Genomic DNA, 23,151 nt, shown 5'->3' on the forward strand with positions numbered 1-23,151 from the left:
GAGAAAGAGTGTAAAATCATAAAGGTCAGAAGTGATCATGGTGGCGAATTTGAGAACAGATTCTTTGAGGAGTTCTTCAAAGAAAATGGTATTGCCCATGATTTCTCTTGTCCTAGAACTCCACAGCAAAATGGAGTTGTAGAGCGAAAGAACAGGACTCTACAAGAAATGGCCAGAACCATGATCAATGAAACCAATATGGCTAAGCATTTCTGGGCAGAAGCAATTAACACTGCATGCTATATTCAGAATAGAATCTCTATCAGACCTATTCTAAATAAGACTCCTTATGAATTGTGGAAGAACAGAAAGCCCAACATTTCATATTTCCATCCTTTTGGATGTGTATGTTTTATTCTGAATACTAAGGATCATCTTGGTAAGTTTGATTCCAAAGCACAAAAATGTTTCCTTCTTGGATATTCTGAACGCTCTAAAGGCTACAGAGTATACAATACTGAAACATTGATTGTAGAAGAATCAATCAATATCAGGTTTGATGATAAGCTTGGTCTTGAAAAACCAAAGCAGTTTGAGAATTTTGCAGATTTTGATATTGATATATCAGAAGCAGTAGAACCAAGAAGCAAAGCTGCAGAAGCTGGCAGTCTCAGAAGCAATGGATCAGAAGATCAAGTTGCTGCATCTTTAGAGAATCTTAGGATTTCTGAAGAACCTACAGTCAGAAGATCACCTAGACTTGCTTCAGCTCTTTCAGAAGATGTGATCCTTGGAAAGAAAGATGATCCCATCAGAACAAGGGCATTCCTTAAGAACAATGCAGAATGTCAATTAGGTCTTGTTTCTTTGATCGAGCCAACTTCTGTTGATCAAGCTCTAGAAGATCCAGACTGGATAATTGCCATGCAAGAAGAACTAAATCAGTTTACAAGGAATGATGTATGGGACTTGGTTCCTAGACCAAAAGGATTTAACATCATCGGTACTAAGTGGGTTTTCAGAAACAAGCTAAGTGAGAAAGGTGAAGTGGTAAGAAACAAAGCCAGACTGGTTGCTCAGGGTTATAGTCAGCAAGAAGGGATTGATTATACAGAAACCTTTGCACCAGTGGCCAGGTTAGAATCTATTCGTCTATTAATTTCTTTTGCCACTCAACACAACATCACTCTTTATCAGATGAATGTCAAGAGTGCCTTCTTAAATGGTTATATAGATGAAGAAGTTTATGTTCACCAACCTCCTGGTTTTGAAGACTCCATGTCTCCAAATCATGTTTTCAAATTAAAGAAATCATTATACGGATTGAAACAAGCTCCCAGAGCTTGGTATGAACGTTTGAGTTCTTTCCTTCTGGAAAATGATTTCACTAGAGGAAAAGTGGACACTACTCTCTTTTGTAAAACATTTAAAAAGGATATTTTAATTTGTCAAATATATGTTGATGATATTATCTTTGGAACATCTAATGCTACACTTGGAAAGGAGTTTGCTGAGTCTATGCAGGTTGAATTTGAAATGAGCATGATGGGAGAACTCAAGTATTTCCTTGGGATTTAAATCAACCAAACTTCCGATGGAACCTATGTTCATCAAACGAAGTATGTGAAAGAACTTATGAAGAAGTTTAATCTTTCTGAAAGCAAAGAAGCCAAAACTCCTATGCATCCAACATGTGTACTGGGTAAGGATGAGGTAAGTAAGAAGGTAGATCAGAAGTTGTACAGAGGTATGATTGGATCTCTTCTATATCTAACTGCTTCTAGACCTGACATTCTCTTTAGTGTTTGTTTGTGTGCTCGACTCCAATCAGATCCAAGAGAATCTCATTTAACAGCGGTTAAGAGAATTCTAAGGTATCTGAAAGGTACTACTAATGTTGGTTTAGTTTACAGAAGATCTAAAGATTACAACTTAGTAGGATTCTGTGATGCTGACTATGCTGGAGATAGAATAGAAAGAAAGAGCACTTCTGGAAGTTGTCAATTTCTTGGAAGTCATCTGATCTCATGGTACAGCAAGAAGCAAGCTACTATTGCCCTCTCAACAACAGAAGCAGAATATGTTGCTGCTGCTGGTTGTAGCACACAAATGCTCTGGATGAGAAGTCAGCTGGAAGATTATCATATATATGAGAGTAACATTCCTATTTTCTGTGATAATACTTCTGCTATATGTTTATCTAAGAATCCTATTTTACATTCAAAAGCTAAACATATTGAGATTAAACATCATTTCATAAGGGACTATGTTCAGAAGGGTGTTATATCTTTAAACTTTGTGGATACAGACCATCAATGGGCTGATATCTTTACAAAACCCCTTGCTGAAGATAGGTTTAAGTTCATTCTGAAAAATATCAGTATGGATTTATGCCCAGAATGAGAAGATGAGAAGATCTTATGTATGAGTATCTTCTGAAATGAAATTGATTTTTTTTTAAGAAGTTCTGATTGAAATCAATTAGAAATTGTGATTCAGTTTTTACTAACGTTTCATTGTCTAAGTTGATTCAGAATCTCTTTAAAAGCAAAACAGCTGTAACTGGCTATCCAGATGGTAAACACGTGTTCACTATTTCTGGACAAGCGTGCGTGCAGTTGAGGGGACGTCTACTTAGGTAACTGTGCAAATCTCGTCTTTTGTCATTATTATCTCTCCTCACGTCACGTAACATTAAATGCCATTCATCATTTTTCTTTATTTTCTTTTTCGTTTTGATATCCGTCAAACGTTTCCCTTCCCTAGAACGGCTCCTTTCCCACATTCCCTCTATTTAATTCTCAATTTCTTTGCATTCTTCAATCAATCTATGAGCTCTCTCTCTCTCTTTCTCTCACTTTTCTATGAATATCTTTTGCATAAACCCTAGTTCATTCTTCATCGATCTAGCGTTCATCATGAATCCTTCGCCTAGTTCTCTTCATCAAAACTTTAAACCAGTTGAAGAAACTAAGTCTCAACAGTGGCTGATCTATTTGAATAGAACGGATGGAAGGGTTAATAGGCTACAGGATGAGAAACATATCTCGAGATGGCATTCCAAGTTTTTCTCAAGTCAGATCTCTTCTTTGATGTTGTTATCAACATTTGTCCAAAGGAAGAAGACTTTCTTGAGATATTGGATGAAGTTAGGTTCCAATAAGGACTTAACTTCTATGTTAAGGGAAAGCCCATATGAGAATACGCTCTCTCCTGGTGAACTGTTCTCAGTTCCTCCTTTGTATTCATTTACTTCTCTCTCTGGGAGCTGCTCAGGCATGCAGAGTTTCAAGATTTGATGACCAAGCAAGGGCAAGAACAACGCTGGGATTCATGATATACTGGCTTAGATTAGGACTAGACTAGGGTTGTAGTCTTTAAGTCTTTGTAGTTTTCTTTCCTTGTTGCATCTGTTTTCTGCATACATCCTTTGTAATCCTTCTTGTTGAAATCAATGAAAAGTTATTTATGTTTCTTTCCTTTTGTCTCTTGCTTTACATCTGAATCTTTTCTGCTTTTTGATGTTATGACAAAAAGGGGGAGAAAATATATGATAAATGATCTGATTAATATTATCAGTTACCGAGTAAAAAGGCTCCACATTTACTAACAGAACTTGCAAAGTTCTATGTTTTTAAGTTGTGTTGTTGCAGGAATCAAAGATTCAAGATCAACATAAGAAGCAACGAGATGATGAAGCAACTCTTTAGAGAATCAAGCTCTTGGATTCTTGAAGCAAGCTGAGTGCTAGGAAGCTTCAGAATCAGAAGCAAGAAGGAAGAATGATCAGAAATAGCTCTTGGATTCTTGAAGCAAGCTGAGTGCTAGGAAGCTTCAGAATCAGAAGCAAGAAGGAAGAATGATCAGAAATTCTGATAATTGAATATGATCCAAATCATTGTCTATTTGCTCTGATACATTGTCTATTGGATCTGATATATTCTATATAGCTTATATGGCTCTGATACATATTTTGTGTTCTGATACACATTTTATGTTCTAACTCATTCATGCTGACTTTTGTCGTTTAGTTTTGTTCTGTAACATTTCAGGATGTAGAGATGCTCTGATGATGCTCTGGTACATTCAACAATGTTCTGATACAATCTAGCATGAAGTGATGTAAGAAGAAATTCAAAGCTCTGAAGCTATCCGAGGGAAGCAGAAATCAGAAGCTGTGAATGTTCTAAAGATCCAAAAAAACTCAAGTTCTGAAGCTGTCCTAAATGGAAGCATGAATCAGAAGCTGTGAATGTTCTGAAGATCAAAGAAATTCAAGTTCTGAAGCTGTCCTAAATGGAAGCAGGAATCAGAAGCTGTGAATGTTCTGAAGATCAAAGAAATTCAAGTTCTGAAGCTGTCCTAAATGGAAGCAGGAATCAGAAGTTGTGAGTGTTCTAGGAATCTAAAGAAATTCAAGTTCTGAAGCTGTCCAATGGAAGCAGAGTTCAGAAGCTATGAATTATCAGAAGACAGGAGCTTATGTGACCGTCTCTACCGAAATAATCAGGGAAGTCTTTTATTATTAAAGTTCTTCGAGTATTTATTTCAGGGGGAGATTATTCATCTCAGGGGGAGATTGTTAATCTCAGGGGGAGACATACTCACATGCTTATGCTATAGCTGTGTAATTTGTCTTTAACCGTCTGCTCTTTCTGATCGAAAAATAATATCATTTATATATGTTTTTGTCATCATCAAAAAGGAGGAGATTGTTAGAACAAGATTTGTTCTGATCAATATTCTTAGTTTTGATGACAACAAGGATATGAATTTTGTGTGAGATAATGTGGTACTCTAATACATTGCAATTTCCCTTTCAGGAAATATATAAAGAGTATGCACAAATCATCGCTCAGAAGCTTTGTCTCACAAGGTTCAGCATGCAACATCAGAACATGGTCTGGCAAGACATCAGAAGATGGTCAAGGCAGAATGAGAACATGGGTCTATGAAAGCATCAGAAGAACTTGAGATCAGAAGCAGAAGCACTGAAGTTCTCATGGTATCACGCTCAGAAGCACTTCAAGGTCAGAAGACAAGAAGATGCTATGCACCAAGCTGTTTGACTCTGATGATATTCAAATATTATATTCACAAACATCAGATCAGAAGAAAGTACAGGTGGCAGGCTACGCTGACTGACAAAAGGAACGTTGGAAGCTATTAAAGGCAACGTCAGTAGACACAGCGTGAACAAGGCTCGAGGTAGTTGACAAAAGCGTGAAACATTAAATGCAAAGCTGTACGGAACACGCAAAGCATTAAATGCGCTCAACGGTCATCTTCTCAAACGCCTATAAATATGAAGTTCTGATGAGAAGCAAGGTTAACAACTCTGAACCAAATTCTGTGAATATTAACTTGCTGAAACGCTGTTCAAATTCAAAGCTTAGAAACTTCATCTTCATCAAAGCTCACTACATTGCTGTTGTAATATATTAGTGAGATTAAGCTTAAACGTTAAGAGAAATATCACTGTTGTGATTATAGCTTTTCAGAAGCATTTGTAATACTCTTAGAATTGATTACATTAATTTGTAAGTAACTAGAGTGATCAAGTGTTGATCAGGATACTCTAGGAAGTCTTAGCTTGTGTCTAAGCAGTTGTAATTAGAGTGATCACGTGGTGGTCAGGATACTCTAAGAAAGTCTTAGCTTGTGTCTAAGCATTTGTTCCTGGAGTGATCAGGTTGTGATCAGGATACTCTAGAAGACTTAGTCGCGGACTAAGTGGAAAACCATTGTAATCTGTTGTGATTAGTGGATTAAATCCTCAGGTGAGGTAAATCACTCCGTGGGGGTGGACTGAAGTAGTTTAGTTAACAACGAACCAGGATAAAAATAACTGTGCAATTTATTTTTATCGTTCAAGTTTTTAAGACTACACTTATTCAAACCCCCCCCCCCTTCTAAGTGTTTTTCTATCCTTAAAAATACACATGAAAGAATTGTGAAAAAGACATTGGGCAAAGTTTGATATTATAATAGATATCGACCAATAGTTTACCTAGCTTTAAATGCTTGAAGTTGTGGGAGGTCTAAATTGATGAATAGTCTAAATCCACTCCAAGCATTTGAAATCTGAAGTTTTCCAAATGCTGTAATAATTAAATGTATATGGTAAAAGAGAACATGACATGTAGAAATTATGGACAGATAAACACACACATTAATAAAGGTATCATACATTTGTTTTGTTTGCACATTGCATGTGTTAGAATGATAATGGTTGGCTCAGACAGAGATGTGTTCGAGTTGGCAAAACTCATAAACTTGATGAATATATTTTTAACAAATATTAATAAGAATCAAGTGATTTTTATGAATATTTCTTATAAATATGTGATATGTAATTTTTTTTTTCAAATGTAATTTTTCATAAATAATTATACATATTTTTTGTATGAAATAATTTTAATTCCATATCCCCATAATTTCTTCTTCTCTTATTTTTAATTTATAACAACTAAACTAGTAAAGGACCCGTGCGTTCGCACGGGTCACGCAAAGTCGATATAAATAATAATTAAATATATAATGATAGTTAATAAATATATATAAAAGATATATAAATTAAAAATAAAAAATATTTTAAATTATAATTGTCATATAAATATTAATTTAATCTAATTAAAAATATATACTTTAGTAGAAAAAATAAATGAAATAATTAAGTAGTCATCTATCTGCGTTCGCACGCATCATACAATATCGTTATTAATATATGTGATTATACTTATTTGATTTGGTAACAGGTACCAAACTTTTTTGTCCAAATTTTGTTTACTGTCATTCATACCCCTATCTTATTATAAGTATTTGAAATCTTTTTTACTTATTTTAAATAAAAATTTCAATATATTTAATAGATATATTTTTTCAAAAATATAGTTAGAGATTAGTATGTTCATATAAAAAAAGAAATGATTAAGTAATTATCTATGAGTAGTAAATAAATATAATATAGTGATGGTTAAAAATGTAAATAAAATATATACCGATTAAGTAGCTTTGACTCGTCGAAAAATGTATATTTTAGTAGAAAAAAAAGAAAATAATTAAGAAATCATTTACCCGTGCGTTCGCACGGTTCGTACAATGTCGTTATAAATAGTAAATTAGTATAAAATGGTGATAATAAATTAGTATAATATGATAACACTTATTTTTGTTATACCTATTTTATAGGCTTTTTTTATTCGTTATTTTATTCGTCAGAAGAAGTATTTGGGATTGTAATTAATGTTGGTTAAAGAAAAAATTAAAATATTTATTGTTAGAACAAGATTTGTTCTGATCAATTATCTTAGTTTTGATGATAACAATAATATGAATTTTGCTTAAGATAATATGGTACTCTAATCCAATGCAATTTCCTTTTCAGGAAATATATAAAGAGTATGCATAATTCAGCGTTCAGAAGCTTTGTCTCAAAGGGTTCAGCATGCAACATCAGAACATGGTCTGGCAAGACATCAGAAGATGGTCGAAGCAGAATCAGAACATGGGTCTATGGAAGCATCAGAAGAACATGAGATCAGAAGCACTGAAGTTCTGATGGTATCACGCACAGAAGCACTTCAAGGTCAGAAGATCAGAAGATGCTATGCACCAAGCTGTTTGACTCTGATGATATTCAAACGTTGTATTCACAAACATCAGATCAGAAGGAAGTACAAGTGGCAGGCTACGCTGACTGACAAAAGGAACGTTAAAAGCTATTAAAGGCTACGTCAGTAGACACAGCGTGAACAAGGCTCGAGGTAGTTGACAAAAGCGTATAACATTAAATGCGATGCTGTACGGAACACGCAAAGCATTAAATGCACTCAACGGTCATCTTCTCCAACGCCTATAAATATGAAGTTCTGATGAGAAGCAAGGTTAACGATTCTGCAAAAAACCAACTCATATTAACTTGCTGAAACGCTGTTCAAATCAAAGCTCAGAATCTTCATCTTCATCAAAGCTCACTACATTGCTGTTGTAATATATTAGTGAGATTAAGCTTAAACGTTAAGAGAAATATCACAGTTTGTGATTATAGCTTTTAAGAAGCAATTGTAATACTCTTAGAATTGATTACATTAAGTTGTAAGGAACTAGAGTGATCGTGTGGATCAGTATACTCTAGGAAGTCTTAGAGGTTATCTAAGCAGGTTGTAACTAGAGTGATCGTGTGGATCAGAATACTCTAGAAAAGTCTTAGAGGGTATCTAAGCAGTTGTTCCTGGAGTGATCAGTGTGTGATCAGAAGACTCTGGAAGACTTAGTTGCTGACTAAGTGGAAAACCATTGTAATCCGTGCGATTAGTGGATTAAATCCTCAGTTGAGGTAAATCATCTCTGCGGGGGTGGACTGGAGTAGTTTAGTTAACAACGAACCAGGATAAAAATAACTGTGCAATTTATTTTTATCTGTCAAGTTTTTAAAGCTACACTTATTCAAACCCCCCCCCTTTCTAAGTGTTTTTCTATCCTTCAATTGGCATCAGAGCGCCGGTTCTAAGGTGCAAGCACTTAACCGTGTTTAGAAAAGATTCAGGAAGAGAAAAACGCTTCAGTAAAAGATGGCTGGTGAAATTGAAAAGTCTACACCTGCATCTACATCTGGCTCTGCTGAGCAACACAACGGTAACAATGGTTATACTAGACCGCCGGTATTTGATGGTGAAAACTTTGAATACTGGAAAGATAAACTGGAAAGTTACTTTCTTGGTCTAGATGGTGATCTATGGGATCTTCTGAGGGATGGTTACAAACATCCAGTAAATGCCAGTGGCGTAAAGCTGACAAGGCAAGAAATGAATGATGATCAGAAGAAGCTTTTCAGGAATCATCATAAATGCAGAACTGTTTTGCTGAATGCTATCTCTCATGCTGAGTATGAGAAGATATCTAACAGGGAAACGGCCTATGACATATATGAGTCCTTGAAAATGACTCATGAAGGAAATGCTCAAGTCAAGGAGACTAAAGCTCTCGCTTTAATCCAGAAGTATGAAGCCTTCAAGATGGAGGATGATGAAGACATTGAAAAGATGTTTTCAAGATTTCAAACTCTTACTGCTGGATTGAGAGTTCTTGACAAGGGATACACCAAGGCTGATCACGTAAAGAAGATCATCAGAAGCTTACCCAGAAGATGGGGTCCTATGGTGACTGCATTCAAGATTGCAAAGAATCTGAATGAAGTTTCTCTGGAAGAGCTTATCAGTGCCTTGAGAAGCCATGAAATAGAGCTGGACGCAAATGAGCCTCAAAAGAAAGGTAAGTCTATTGCATTAAAATCCAATATCAAAAAATGCACTAACGCTTTTCAGGCTAGAGAAGAAGATCCTGAAGAATCAGAATCTGAAGAAGAAGATGAACTGTCCTTGATCTCCAGAAGGCTAAATCAACTCTGGAAGAGCAAGCAAAGGAAGTTCAGAGGCGTCAGAAGTTCAAAGAAATTTGAACGTGGAGAATCTTCTGATGACAGAAGATTTGACAAGAAGAAGGTCATGTGCTATGAATGCAATGAGCCTGGACACTTCAAGAATGAATGTCCAAAACTTCAGAAGGAAAATCCCAAGAAGAAGTTTCATAAGAAGAAAGGTCTTATGGCAACCTGGGATGAGTCAGAAGATGATTCAGACTCTGAAGATGAGCAGGCTAACTGTGCGCTGATGGCGACAGAAGATGACGGATCAGAATCTACATCAGAATCAGATTCTGAAGAGGTATTTTCTGAACTTACTAGAGATGAGTTAGTTTCCGGTCTAACAGAACTTCTGGAATTCAAGTCTCAGATTAGTCTCAAATACAAAAAGCTGAAAAAGCTATTTGAATTTGAAACAAAGAAGCTTGAGTTGGAAAATTCTGAATTAAAAGAAAAACTTTTAAAATTATCCAATAATGTTGGATCTCCTTCTGATTCAGAAAAATCCACTCCTAGTCTAAACCATATTCTGAAAGAATATGATTTAAGTTTCAGGAAGTTCTTATCTAGAAGTATTGGCAGAAGTCAGCTAGCTTCTATGATATATGCTGTGTCTGGAAACAAAAGAGTTGGCATTGGTTTTGAGGGTGAAATCCCATACAAACTTGAACCTGTTGATGAAATGAAACTCACATACAAGCCATTGTATGATCAGTTCAAGTATGGCCACTCTCATGATATTAGGCACACTTCACATGCTCAAAGTTTTCACATAACACACACCAAAAAGCATGTGACACAACCTAGGAAATATCATGAAAATCACATTAAAAATTATCATGCTGTTCCTCCTATTGCTTACAATGTTAAACCCAAGTTCAATCAGAACTTGAGAAAATCTAACAAGAAAGGACCCAAGAAGATGTGGGTACCAAAGAAAAAGACTATTTCTTTTGCAGATTCTCTTGGCAACAAAGAAGATAAAAGTCAACATGTCAAGTCACCTGGACTCAAGTTGGTCTCAACACTTGAAGGGAAGAAGGACTGTCTTCCAAGTTCTGGTAATTAAATCTGTTGAAGAAACTATGTTCGTAAGAGATCAGAAAAGAAAGTTTATTAGTCTTGAAACCATCTGTTTTGTTTGTTTCTAAAGCAATGGTGTTTAGTTCTTGATTATTCTGAATGCTCTAAATGCTACAGAATATACAATATTGAAACATTGATTGTGGACGAATCAATAAATATCTGGTTTGATGATAAACTTGTTTCTGATGAAACAAAGCAGCTTAAGAATTTCTGCAGATACAGTTTTGTCTTATCAGAAGCTGCAGAACAAAGAAGTGAATCTCCAGAAGCTGTGTATATCAGAAGTAATGGATCAGAAGATCATTCAGATTTATATCAGCACACTTCAGAAGGAGTGTTTCCAGAAGAGAAACTTGATCAGATCAGAAGCAGTGATCAGAATCTGAAGGCGTAAAATCTATTCTGAAATTTACAGCTGTCATCTATTATCTGATGGTGAACACGTGTCTGTGCGGTTAGTACAAAGCGTGCAGTTGAAAAGACGCCGACCTAGGTAACTGTTTTAAATCATTTCATTTACCACGTTCTCTCTCCTTACGTCACTCATCATTTAATAAAATTGATTTCTTTTGATTCTGGAACAGTTCAGTTTATATTTTTTATTATTTTCTTTTTCAAATCTGTCTCTATATATTCTTTTCAAATCATATCATACATCTTTTTTCGCTCCCTTGTCTCTCTTTCTTCTTGCATTCTCTCGTTTGAAAAGTTCTTAGCCGTTTTCTAAAACCCTAATCAAAAACCCAGTTCTCTTCTCTTGTTCGTTTTTGTTCATTCTGCATCCATGGCTGCCTTCTCATCCCAAAATGTTGGTACATCTGTTCCTCACCATCTCCAAGAATAAACTTTGCAACTTACCCCTGTTGTTGCATGCTCTATTCCCAAGGACAAATTAGAAGTTATATGTGAACTCATGGTTGATTTTGACAACCTTGAAGAAAATGAATTTCATCTTAAAGAAGACATCATCTTTCAAGGATGGACCTCGTTTTTTGCTGAGTTAGTTGGCCCAGTTTATCCGGATCTTGTCAAGGAGTTCTGGGCACATGCTGTGGTTGCTCCAAAATCTATACTTTCTTTCGTCCATGGAAAGTTTGTTGTTATTACTGAAAACATCCTAAGAGTGATGTTTGATCTGAAAAACCCTGAAGGGGTTTTTGAACTTGATCAAAGGGCGGATTTGGGAGATGTTCTATCCACTCTCTATCCAAATGTCAAGAAAACAAAACACGTCAAGGATTTGAGAGATATCTACAAAATCTGGACAAAGATCATTCTTGGGTGTTTCTACCATAGGAAAGCAACACATGCTTCGGATTTCATCAGTAATGAGCAAAGGTATATTCTTTATTGCATTGCCACTCAGAAGAAGGTTGATGCGATTTACATTATCTTCAACCATATGTGGAAAGCAGTAAAGGATTCCAGAAACGCTTTCAGAAAAGAAAATGGTGGAACAATCATTCCTTTTGGTAGAATTATTACAAACCTTCTGGTGCATTCCAAGATTGTTGAGAGTCTGGAGTCTGAAGGTATTATCAAAGACCTTGCTGTCACCTCTGGAGCCTGTCTGAATGCTTTTTCTTTAAAGAAGATGAAAATAATTGACACTATCCTCAAAGTTCCTCAACCTCTAGCTGGAACAAGAATCAGAAGAAAACCAGTTCTAGCTGACTTTGAAACCTTCTTCAATAGTGAGGTACCTGAAGTCAGAACTAAGTATCTGAAGTCACAAAAAGAGGATAAGAGTCTTAAAGATCAAGACAAAGGTGCTCCTATTAAAGTGAATCGCAAGAAGGAAGAAAGAACCAAAAGAAAGTTTGATCATCCCTCCTTTAATCAAGTAAAGGTTGCAAAGAAAGTTGCTGCTACCACTAAAAATGAAGTAGTCCCAGAAGAAGTGATTGCAAAAGTTGTTAAGGACGTATCTGCTGATTTTGAGAAGAATAAGAAGGAAGCTGAGAAGAAGAAAAAGAAGAAGAAGTCAAATAACAATGATGAGATTGTTGAAATTGTTAAGAAGAAGATAACCAGAAAAAGGAAGATGATTATTCAAAGCTCAGATGAAGAAACTGCTGCTCAAGAGGCTGAGAATCAACCAGAAGTTCTGGCTTATGTCAGAAGGAAAGAAATCTCTAGAGGCAAAGCAAAGATTATTGAAGAGCCGAAGAGTAAAAAGCAGAAGAAGACTGAGGATGTGGCCAAAGCTTTTCTGAGAGGTTCCAAAGGTATATGCATTTCTGAACCTGATTCTGTTCCTGCTGTTCGTTCAGAAGTTGCACCAATAGAGGTTGTCCCTACACCTGAACCAGAAAAAGCCACATCAGAATCACCGGTTTTTGTCCATGTTCTTACACCTCCATCTTCTCATGCAACCAAACCCAATTCTCCTTCTCTCTCACCAATTCCAGATGCCTCCATCCCTTCTCCTTCATCTTCAACTAACCTTGTTTCTGACCAAGCTGCTGATGATCATGTTTTGGATATACCACCCATTCAAACTCTCTTTCCATCTCAACCTTCTCCAAATGCCACCTTTGAACATACTCCCTCCACCTCTCAAAATAATCTTTGTGATTCTCCTTTTCCAACCTCTGCATCACATGAGCAGCTGCTCCGTGATTGCAACTACACTCCCAAGCCTCGTCCTGAAGCTGAAGTAGTAGTGTTAGATTCTGATACTGAAGCAGAATCTTCTTATAGGTTGGATAGAGAACCTCATCCGTACTTCACCTCCAACCCTGTTTTTTCAAAAACCCAAATAAAATTTCGCCCTGTATACCCTATTGGTGTAGTTTTTGAAAACATAAAGAGGAATCTCAGAAGTATCTTTGATACTCTCAGAATTGCTGAAAGTTCTGGATTGAATGATGTTGCTATGCGGAACTTCTGGAGGATCCTTCGCAGAGAATCAGATGCTCTGTTTTTAGAACTTCAGGAAGCCTGTGTAGCTGCTGCCCCACGGCCTCGTGGAATTCTGAGAAACTATGAAGACTTCTGGTTTGTTCGTCTCAGAGGAAGACATCTGTTGGAAGAGAATCCCTTCTTGGATGAGATGGAACAATTAAGACTGGCTGCTGAAATGGAAGCAAATCCATGCAGGGATATTGTTATCTTTATTCCTGATTATCCTGTTCTGCTCGGAGACTTCAAGACCCTATTTGACTTTCTGAGGGAAAACCCTTCTGAGAAAGACCCAAGCTTGGTCATTCCAGAAGTTGTTGACCCACCAGAAGTTGAAGGTCCTTCTGCTCCCAGGAATCTAGCTGCCATTCTTCAGGCACTTGAGAATGGAGACTCGGAAATTCCTGCTGCAGAATATGGAGATGCTTCTATGCAAGAAGCAGATGCTGAAGATCATGTTGCTACAACTGTTCCTGTTGAGGAAATCCCTGCAAATGATCTATCTATGGAAGCTGCAGATCAACATGTCATCCCTGTGGATAGAAGCTGTGAAGCTTCTTCTGATGAATCTTCTCGTCTTGCAAGGACTCTGGAAGAAATTCAGAAGAGACAGGATGAGCAAAGCTCACTCAATGATAAGTATAACGCTTTCATGGTGAGGCAAGAAGGACACAACAATGAGGTTAAAGAGATGCTGGCCAAGATCTTGTCAAGGCTAGGGCCATCTTAGATTGAGTCTGTGTTGTTTCTTTCTTTTCGTTGCATCTGTCCTTGTGCATCTGATCTTACTTATCTCCATGTACTTTTGTACCTGCTGTTTGAATTTCAATGAAATCATCTTCTTCCTCTGTGTGTTTCGTTTTGTCTGTCTCTGAATCTTTTCTGTTTTTGATGATATGACAAAAAGGGGGAGAAAGATAAATGATAAATGATTTGATTTAGTCAGTTGCTATTTTCTAACAAGAACTGCAAGTTCTATATGGTTTAAGTGTTTTGCAGGAATAAAGAAGTGAAGAGAATCTTCAAAGCAAACACAAGAAGCAAAACAATAAGCTCATGGAAACTGAAGTAAGCTGAGTGCTGTCAAGCTTCAGAAATCAGAAGCACTGATAATAGAATTTGATCCATATTTGTCTATTTGATCTGACAAAATTCTATTTGCTCTGATAACATTATTTTAGCCTATATGGCTCTGATACATATCATGTGTTCTAATATACATTTTATGTTCTGACTCGTTCATGCTGACTTTTGTCGTTTAGTTTTTGTTCTGTAACATTTCAGGATGTAGAGATGCTCCGATGATGCTCTGGTACATTCAACAATGTTCTGATACAAATCTAGCATGAAGTGAGGTTGGTAGAAATTCAAGCTCTGAAGCTATCCGAGGGAAGCAGAAATCAGAAGCTGTGAACATTCTAAAGATCCAGAAAACTCAAGTTCTGAAGCTGTCCTAAATGGAAGCAGAAATCAGAAGCTGTGAATGTTCTGAAGATCAAAGAAATTCGAGTTCTGAAGCTGTCCTAAATGGAAGCAGAAATCAGAAGCTGTGAATGTTCTGAAGATCAAAGAAATTCAAGTTCTGAAGCTGTCCTAGATGGAAGCAGGAATCAGAAGCTGTGAGTGTTCTAGGGATCTAAAGAAATTCTAGTTCTGAAGCTGTCCAATGGAAGCAGAAGTCAGAAGCTACGAATTCTCTGAAGACAGAAGTTTATGTGATCGTCTCTACCGAAATAATCAGGGAAGTCTTTTTATTAAAGTTCTTCGAGTATTTATTTCAGGGGGGGATTATTTATCTCAGGGGGAGATTGTTAATCTCAGGGGGAGACATATTCATATGCTTATGCTATAGCTGTGTAATTTGTCTTTTGCCGTCTGCTCTTTCTGATCGCAAATTCATATCATTTATATATGTTTTTGTCATCATCAAAAAGGGGGAGATTGTTAGAACAAGATTTATTCTGATCAATTATCTTAGTTTTGATGATAACAATAATATGAATTTTGCTTAAGATAATATGGTACTCTAATCCAATGCAATTTCCTTTTCAGGAAATATATAAAGAGTATGCATAATTCAGCGCTCAGAAGCTTTGTCTCAAAGGGTTCAGCATGCAACATCAGAACATGGTCTGGCAAGACATCAGAAGATGGTCGAAGCAGAATCAGAACATGGGTCTATGGAAGCATCAGAAGAACATGAGATCAGAAGCACTGAAGTTCTGATGGTATCACGCACAGAAGCACTTCAAGGTCAGAAGATCAGAAGATGCTATGCACCAAGCTGTTTGACTCTGATGATATTCAAACGTTGTATTCACAAACATCAGATCAGAAGGAAGTACAAGTGACAGGCTACGCTGACTGACAAAAGGAACGTTAAAAGCTATTAAAGGCTACGTCAGTAGACACAGCGTGAACAAGGCTCGAGGTAGTTGACAAAAGCGTATAACATTAAATGCGATGCTGTACGGAACACGCAAAGCATTAAATGCACTCAACGGTCATCTTCTCCAACGCCTATAAATATGAAGTTCTGATGAGAAGCAAGGTTAACGATTCTGCACAAAACCAACTCATATTAACTTGCTGAAACGCTGTTCAAATCAAAGCTCAGAATCTTCATCTTCATCAAAGCTCACTACATTGCTGTTGTAATATATTAGTGAGATTAAGCTTAAACGTTAAGAGAAATATCACAGTTTGTGATTATAGCTTTTAAGAAGCAATTGTAATACTCTTAGAATTGATTACATTAAGTTGTAAGGAACTAGAGTGATCGTGTGGATCAGTATACTCTAGGAAGTCTTAGAGGTTATCTAAGCAGGTTGTAACTAGAGTGATCGTGTGGATCAGAATACTCTAGAAAAGTCTTAGAGGGTATCTAAGCAGTTGTTCCTGGAGTGATCAGTGTGTGATCAGAAGACTCTGGAAGACTTAGTTGCTGACTAAGTGGAAAACCATTGTAATCCGTGCGATTAGTGGATTAAATCCTCAGTTGAGGTAAATCATCTCTGCGGGGGTGGACTGGAGTAGTTTAGTTAACAACGAACCAGGATAAAAATAACTGTGCAATTTATTTTTATCTGTCAAGTTTTTAAAGCTACACTTATTCAAACCCCCCCCTTTCTAAGTGTTTTTCTATCCTTCATTTATAAGATTCAAATCAATTTGAATTAAGAAAATTAATGCTGCAATAATCATATTATTTCATAATATTAATTATTAATTATGATAAATTGTGATTTGTTTTTCCATCAAGAGATTCATATATTTCACTTATTTATCTCAACCACTTATTCTCTTTTTCTTTATTATTAATTATTAATTATGATAAATTGTTTTTCCATCTTGTGAAGAGATTCATATATTTTCTGCCTAGGAGTATTATTAATTATTAATTAAATAATAGAGAAATTCTAAAGGTCGAGAATAGAGTTGAAAAGGAAATTATTAATTACATATATAGTTAATAGGTAAGTATTAATACCCACGATTATGATAATATTGGAAATTGAAAAAGACAATTAGGAGTTGGGAGAATTGATAAAGATTATTGTCATTAATTATGAACGAATTCAATAATTATCGATGCAAGGCAATAAATAGAGGTATGATTCAGGGGTTTGGAGAATTGAAAAATAATAGTTAATGATTGAATCAATTTAAAAATATTTCCCATTCTAGGTCAAAGTAAATTGTAAAAAATAAAATAAAATTGAATTTGATAAGCAAATTAATTAATTAACTTTCTAAATTCCTTGTTCTTGTTGTGACTCTCTTAAATAACAAATTTAACTTTTTAAATTTATTTATAAAAGGATAAGTAAAATTTCAATTATATAAAATCTTACACTTTTATATGTATGTGTCACTATTATGCAACTTTCATATTTTAGCCTTTAACTTTGTGAATTATTGACACCTTTTAAACGTAATTTTTTTAAAAAATAAATAAATCCGTTTATAATATTTTAGGATGATAAAAAATACATTAATGAAATTTGTTTCATTTTTAACTCTAAGAAATGTGTTGACGATATACATAAATAATAATAATAATAATAATAATAATAATAAACAATAAATAAATAAATATTATTTAATTTTATAATAATGGTCATTGATTTTATAATCAATTTAAAAGATGTAATTTTTTTTATTAAATACAAAACATTGAAATGACTAACTTATGTTGGTAAATACAATCCACGTTGGTAAATGGAAACGCTATTTAATACAGTAAATGAAAAAGTAAATTTCAATATTATATTAAAAACTGACTTTTAATTATATAGATCTTATAGTTATAGGAATACTCAAAAGAAATAAAAAAAATCTGATAATTAATAATGATATTAATTACATAAAAAGTATTTAATTAAAAACACAATCAAATTGAATTTAATTAAAAAAAATAGTAAACTATAATATCATAATAAAAAGTATTTTTGATATTAATTACATAAAATTCATTAAAAACACAATCAAATTGAATTTAATTAAAAAAATTCATTAAACATACAGGTTAAATTGGAATATAAATTACAATATATAAATTATCCCGTTCAAATATATAAATTAAAGTTTAAATTGGAATACAAATTATCATAAAAACTTTCTATTTGCATTTTTACATAAAATATAAATTACATGTAATTTAGCCAGAAAAAATAGAATATATATTAAATTATAATATCAGAATAAAAAAATTGTGAAAATTATTTCTTAATTGTTAGAAAAAACTGAATTTGAATGCAGCCTGTCTACCACAAATTTCTTATTTATTGGATCAATCCAACTATAAATATATAATCCAATTATAAATATATAAGTTAAAAAATATTTAAAACTTATAGGTCAATCTTTTGTGATACTTCTTTATTTCAATTTTTTGAAATTCCGACACCGTCAAACTACTATTTTCATATTAATATTAAGATCAATCATATTTTATATTAATATTATAATCAAACATGTTTAATAATAATATTATTCTCTATGGAATTCAATTCACCTGAATATGAGTGACAAAGGAAAGAAAAAGTCAATCTAGTGATATCAATATAAAAAAATTGGAAGTTCTGAAGAAAAGATTCACTCGTCAGCACACTCAATTTCATTCTAGCATGCAACTATTCCCATTCTCTTGCTCCATTCAATTGTATGTCTACAAATAAATTGATTGTTGGAGTATTAGGAAATATCTGTTAGGAAATATCTGAAAAGGAGGATCTGTATTATTGCGATTTTTCTAAAGTAAAGACTTTCTGCTCAGCCTCAACTTCATTCTTCTCCATCTAATAAGCAAAAAATAATAATATAAACTTGTAATACATTATGTAGCAGTGCTAATAAATAGAATACTATTAGTAAACACACACCAGGAAGGGAAAAATTTATATTTCAGATATTTTTTGTGACTTGTTTTCTCTTTTTGTTTTTGAATAAATACAGAGGTGACAATATGTTGAAGAGAAAGATGAATATGAATAATTGGAGGAGTTATCTAGCTTTAGAAATATGAATGCTACAGCATACTCAAAAAAAAGAAGAAAAAAAAATAGAAAACCTGATTAGTTTGGAGAAAGAATAATTTAGGGTTTGAGAAGAGCTTGTTCTCATATTTATGGGTGCTATTGATCAATATTAAAAGTTGAAAGGGTGGGATGATTGAAAGTTGTGTATTTTCAAAAAGAGTGGGCGTAGTTGAAAATCGTGTGCCTGCCGTTTCAGTTTTCACGTTCCAATGTGTTAGAATGATAATGGTTGGCTCAGACAGAGATGTGTTCGAGTTGGCAAAACTCATAAACTTGATGAATATATTTTTAACAAATATTAATAAGAATCAAGTGATTTTTATGAATATTTCTTATAAATATGTGATATGTAATTTTTTTTTTCAAATGTAATTTTTCATAAATAATTATACATATTTTTTGTATGAAATAATTTTAATTCCATATCCCCATAATTTCTTCTTCTCTTATTTTTAATTTATAACAACTAAATAATACACCATTTTAAAATAAAGAAAACATGATTCTAAAACTTTAAACAAATGTTAGTATTAATTATTTTTAAATATTAATTAACTAAATCAAAAAAATTCAAAATTTAATGTGTGTTTTTAAAAATACAAAAGAGTATTATAGGGTGTTTGCGTGTATTCAATTATAATAGATTGATAGTTGAGTTGATGAAGATGAAGAAAAGTGTACTTAAATATTATTTAAAAAGTAAAAACATTAGAAAATTATATACTTATCCTATTATCCATTAAAAAAAACAGCGTTTAAAAATTGTATCAAGTTCTCTCAATTTTCTATTATGCTACTTTGATTGGTTTAATTGTGGTTTATTTGGTTTTTAGAGTGCCATATGTTTTATCTTCAAAGAAAAAATAATTTTAAGGGTTTTTGCTTTAAATTTTGGAACAGCTAAATAAATTAGGGCGTCCGCCCACGGTAATGTTTTTTTATTTCTTTTTTAATTAATATTATTATCTCAATATTGATATTTAATTAGGTTTGATATTTGATTTGGGCTTACACTTTGAGCCTTCTTTCTTAAAACTATGCATTCAACCTGCACCCCTGGTTCTATTTTGTTTTAGTTTGTTTATTTATTTTATTTGATTCATATCATTAGGAAATATTATAGAATGCTAAAAAACAAAATATAGTTTATTAAAATACAAGTTATTTCTAATTTCCTTCTTTAAAATCAATTCCTTTGTACATACTTATAATCTAATTAGAGAGAAATGGATAAATGTACATTCACGCGTTTATCGAATAATCGGGGGTTTAACGTATATTTTGTCAGAACAATCATTCTTCTTCTGCAAATAATTTTCACAATAATTTCGGATTAAAGATGAATGAATGTACATTCATTCGTTTGATTGATTGAAGACTTGGCGTACGCTTTGCACGAGACTATTCTCTTTCACGTCTAAAATCAAAAGAAAAAACAAAATATTTTCACAACTAAAAATAATCAATCAACAAATATTTTCTATCACGGACTACGAGGCTTTGATTTTTCCATTGCACTTGGGAATACGTATGAGCGGGATTTTGAAATTTTGTTGAACACATTAATAGAAAAACTAACTTTTTTCCACTTTTGTAGATATCCCTTTAACAAACAGAACAACGCAACCAACTTTTAAAACACTCTTTCTCCTAAATCTAATTAGAAGGTTCTCGATGAGTACAACTGATGTGAGGGGTGATAAAATCTTCCCCTCACATAACCGACTCCCGAACTCGATTTGATTACGATGATCATGTTTTCGTCTTTCAAGGATTTTATCGATGTATCCATCTAAAAATAAAATTTCGGTGCAACTCTGTAGTTATTTTGAGTGTTAGTATGCTAAGGTATTTTTCGCTTCGCGACAGGTATCAGTTCGATCCTGGTGTTGCTCATTTGGTTATTGTCAAGAATATTCTTACGTATTTGAGAAGGACTAATTACTCATTCTTGATATATGGAGGTCTAGTAGAGCTCGTTGTAATTAGATACACCTACATTAGATTCCAAACAGTAAAGAATGGCTTTATATCGCAATTTGGTTACATGTTTTGCTTAAATGGAAGTGCTATGAGGTGGAAAAGTTAAAGCATGATATACTTGTTGGTGAACTTGGCATAGTCCATAGCATTGGGATCCCAGTATTCTCTATTGTGAAAATAATGGTGCTATACACAAGAGAAGGAGCCTAGATCTCACCAACGATCCAAACGTGTGCTTAGGCGATATCACATCCTTTGAGAGATAATAAATAAAGGAGATATGAAAGTATGCAGAGTACCAACACTTGTCAATGTCGTTGACCCACTAACAAAGTCTTTTGCGCAACAAAAGTATGATGGCCATATTAGATCTATGGGTATTAGGTGGTTGCCTAATTGGATCTAGTTCTAATGGAAGATTGCTAGTGTAACCCCTAGAGATCAATAATTTTGGTACTTGTATCAAATTATTTATTAGTAATAAAAAGAATTCCTTTGTTATGCTAGTTTTTTCAAAGATAATAAAGTCCCTAAAATAGCTAGTTCATTTAATGTAACATTAAGGTTCACTTAATCATGAAATCTCATTAAACATAAGAACACTACTTTTTGGTTTTGCTCTTATTGACAACGATGTCTGCGGTTTCTCTAGTGAAAAAGAAACAATACAACACCTTTTGTTTTCTTGTAACACGTTGCAAACCATTTGGGGGGAGGTTCTCAACTGGCTTCAGGTTGGGCACCAACCAACAAATTGGGTGATAAGGACTACTAAAGGAAAAGGCAGCAAATCGGAGGCCCTGAAATGTGCGTTCATGGAAACAGTCTACGCGACTTGGATCTATAAGAATAAGAATTGTTTTGGTACCATTGTGGATAGGAATAACATAGATCCCAAGATTATTAATGTTATTATTCATAGATGTTGGCTAAAGCCTAGGCTTTGGAAATATATTGTCAACCTTATGATGCCTTAGTTTATTGGTTCCTTTGTGGTTGGATCTTCGAATCACCTTGTTTGTATTGTTTTGGTTTCTGAAATAAAATACTTCTATTCCAAAAAAAATATTCTTATTAAAGATTTATTATGAAGTGGGATAACATTAAAATATTAAGACTATTATATGGATAGGCTGACGATCACATGTCATAGATCTTGGATAAAGAGTTTTAAGTCTTCACATAAGTATGAATGTTACAAGTAATATTTATACTAGATTAACGCATCATGAAAATACAACATAGAATGTTAAGTAAGTTTCATAAAGTTATTCTTAAGGTGAAAATGGTGTATACCACCCTTCGACCTGAGACCAATATGGACCTTGGATGTGGAGTCGAGTACCTTTTTGTCAATTAAAAATTTTCCGTTAAAAGATTACCATAAAGATGGTTAATGGGTACGCCACAAATCATGTTGAAGGATATGGTGGCCTAGATAGAATTTGTCCATCATGCTTAACAAGATATATGCCTAAGGGGAAATTATTGAAATGGACAACGGTGACACTGTTTATGCCTTGTGTTCAATATAAACATGAGGGAAAAGGGTAATTATACACACAAATATTATCACAGAAAGGTTTTGTCAAATTACATGACATTTTTGTAACTCGGATAACAGTGATGTGTTGCTAGATATCGCTCACTATTTAGTATATTAAATGTGTGATTTAGTATAATTTCATACGTCATGAGAACTTACAGGGTTACACACATAAAGATGAATAAGTAAAATAAGGAACATTGTAAGGTAGGGTGTACTTAAGAGAATTGTGGAACACCATAAGATACAATGGTCTTAAGTGAGTTGTAGAACATCGTAAGGTACAATACACTTAAGTGAAATATGAAATACTGTAAGGTATTGTGCACTTAAGTGAAATGCAATACATTATATGAAGGTGAGAAAATACACAAGGGGGTTGAACTGTGTATTTGGTAAACTTTTGCTTCTTAGAATAGCAGCTTATGAATCTTACCAAGTTCAGATTCTCAGCAAGAGTAAATAGCACCGGGAAGATAAAATGCATAAGCAATAAGTAAAAGCACACACAGTTATCATGGTTCCTCAATAACGAGAGTAATCTAGTTCCTTTTAGCCCACAAGAAATTTTCACTATAATCAGAACCTGATTACAACCTTCTTAGACACACCAATACAAGGCTTCCTTGCTCAATCAAACCTGAATAAGACTTCCTTGCTCAAGCAACCTAGCTCAAGACTTCCTTGCCTAAACACACCAGTTCAGGACTTCCTTGCTCCATCAAACC

This window comes from Vicia villosa, linkage group LG1 (assembly GCF_029867415.1).
Source record: "Vicia villosa cultivar HV-30 ecotype Madison, WI linkage group LG1, Vvil1.0, whole genome shotgun sequence".
NCBI lineage: Eukaryota > Viridiplantae > Streptophyta > Magnoliopsida > Fabales > Fabaceae > Vicia > Vicia villosa.